The sequence below is a fragment of the Mytilus californianus genome, unplaced genomic scaffold, assembly GCF_021869535.1.
Source record: "Mytilus californianus isolate M0D057914Y unplaced genomic scaffold, xbMytCali1.0.p SCAF_8, whole genome shotgun sequence".
Classification (NCBI taxonomy): Eukaryota; Metazoa; Mollusca; class Bivalvia; order Mytilida; family Mytilidae; genus Mytilus; species Mytilus californianus.
The window spans coordinates 71,589,339-71,591,838 of record NW_026262734.1 but is presented as its reverse complement, the minus strand read 5'-3'; the positions used below and the strand labels follow the sequence as shown (position 1 = coordinate 71,591,838).

Sequence of the window (2,500 nt, the reverse complement as noted above, 5' to 3'; positions counted from 1 at the left end):
TCGTGCAATGTCGATTTCATGTCACTTTACTTTTCTTCACAATCTTGGGTTCGTTTAGGGATGGAAAACAAGTTTTATTCTTGTGTTATCTCGCACGGTCGGTATTCTCGAACACAAATAACCCTTTTAGCAATCCCTCTAAGAAGGTGCTTCCCTGTTATGGTTAGGTAGTACTAGCTATTCATTGCAATAACAGAGAACAGTAGGAATTCCTCCACCCTCCTGAACACAGCTCAAATGTACCATATTTACCACTTCTTATTTGAATACGGCTGACAATAATGACAACAACAATAAAAACAAAGAGCAACCTGACGGGGAAAAAATGTAAAAGATGGAGCAAAATCCCATTTGCATAGCCTTATAGCATTCATTACATACATCACGTTTAAATTTTGTATGAAAAGTGCATTTTACAAAAAAGAAACACCATATCTAATTCAGCCTTAATTTTAAATACCCTAATTTTCCTCTATATATTCTGTCTGCAAGTCATAGCCGTGATCGTATAGTGGTTAGTACTTCGCGTTGTGGCCGCGACAACCCAGGTTCGAATCCTGGTCACGGCAAACAGCTGTGTAATGTCGCTGTTACGGCATTGTGGGCAGTTTTTTTTTTTTCTCTTTCTCTCTCATTCCAATTATCTATTTTCACTAATCCTTCTTTCTTTTTAGATACACGTATGTTTTTTTGCTTATATATAAAAGTCATTGAACATTCCCATTCCTACCTTTTGAGTTGTCTAACTGGCTATCACTGCATGCACCGCTGCGATCCAGTACAGCTAGAACACTTCTTGCCTTTATCTACCAAATATAGTAACAAACGAATATTTCGTGCAATGTCGATTTCATGTCACTTTACTTTTCTTCACAATCTTGGGTTCGTTTAGGGATGGAAAACAAGTTTTATTCTTGTGTTATCTCGCACGGTCGGTATTCTCGAACAAAATTAACCCTTTTAGCAATACCTCTAAGAAGGTGCTTCCCTGTTATGGTTAGGTAGTACTAGCTATTCATTGCAATAACAGAGAACAGTAGGAATTCCTCCACCCTCCTGAACACAGCTCAAATGTACCATATTTACCACTTCTTATTTGAATCCGGCTGACAATAATGACAACAACAATAAAAACAAAGAGCAACCTGACGGGGAAAAAATGTAAAAGATGGAGCAAAATCCCATTTGCATAGCCTTATAGCATTCATTACATACATCACGTTTAAATTTTGTATGAAAAGTGCATTTTACAAAAAAGAAACACCATATCTAATTCAGCCTTAATTTTGAATACCCTAATTTTCCTATATATTTTCTGTCTGCAAGTCATAGCCGTGATCGTATAGTGGTTAGTACTTCGCGTTGTGGCCGCGACAACCCAGGTTCGAATCCTGGTCACGGCAAACAGCTGTGTAATGTCGCTGTTACGGCATTGTGGGCAGTTTTTTTTCTCTCTCTCTCTCTCATTCCAATTATCAATTTTCACTAATCCTTCTTTCTTTTTAGATACACGTATGTTTTTTTGCTTATATATAAAAGTCATTGAACATTCCCATTCCTACCTTTTGAGTTGTCTAACTGGCTATCACTGCATGCACCGCTGCGATCCAGTACAGCTAGAACACTTCTTGCCTTTATCTACCAAATATAGTAACAAACGAATATTTCGTGCAATGTCGATTTCATGTCACGTTACTTTTCTTCACAATCTTGGGTTCGTTTAGGGATGGAAAACAAGTTTTATTCTTGTGTTATCTCGCACGGTCGGTATTCTCGAACACAAATAACCCTTTTAGCAATCCCTCTAAGAAGGTGCTTCCCTGTTATGGTTAGGTAGTACTAGCTATTCATTGCAATAACAGAGAACAGTAGGAATTCCTCCACCCTCCTGAACACAGCTCAAATGTACCATATTTACCACTTCTTATTTGAATACGGCTGACAATAATGACAACAACAATAAAAACAAAGAGCAACCTGACGGGGAAAAAATGTAAAAGATGGAGCAAAATCCCATTTGCATAGCCTTATAGCATTCATTACATACATCACGTTTAAATTTTGTATGAAAAGTGCATTTTACAAAAAAGAAACACCATATCTAATTCAGCCTTAATTTTAAATACCCTAATTTTCCTCTATATATTCTGTCTGCAAGTCATAGCCGTGATCGTATAGTGGTTAGTACTTCGCGTTGTGGCCGCGACAACCCAGGTTCGAATCCTGGTCACGGCAAACAGCTGTGTAATGTCGCTGTTACGGCATTGTGGGCAGTTTTTTTTTTTCTCTCTTTCTCTCTCATTCCAATTATCAATTTTCACTAATCCTTCTTTCTTTTTAGATACACGTATGTTTTTTTGCTTATATATAAAAGTCATTGAACATTCCCATTCCTACCTTTTGAGTTGTCTAACTGGCTATCACTGCATGCACCGCTGCGATCCAGTACAGCTAGAACACTTCTTGCCTTTATCTACCAAATATAGTAACAAACGAATAT

At 37.6% G+C, this 2,500-nt stretch overlaps 3 non-coding genes across 3 annotated transcripts; all 3 read left to right on the top strand.

The window, feature by feature from the left end:
* The first annotated feature begins 497 nt into the window (after nucleotides 1-497).
* Trnah-gug (transfer RNA histidin (anticodon GUG)) lies at nucleotides 498-569 on the top strand. Its single transcript has one exon. It is a non-coding gene; the product is annotated as a tRNA-His (tRNA).
* Nucleotides 570-1,331: 762 nt separating this feature from the next.
* Nucleotides 1,332-1,403, top strand: Trnah-gug (transfer RNA histidin (anticodon GUG)). Its single transcript has one exon. It is a non-coding gene; the product is annotated as a tRNA-His (tRNA).
* A 760-nt stretch (nucleotides 1,404-2,163) lies between these two features.
* On the top strand, nucleotides 2,164-2,235 carry Trnah-gug (transfer RNA histidin (anticodon GUG)). The gene has a single exon. It is a non-coding gene; the product is annotated as a tRNA-His (tRNA).
* The last annotated feature ends 265 nt before the right edge of the window (nucleotides 2,236-2,500 follow it).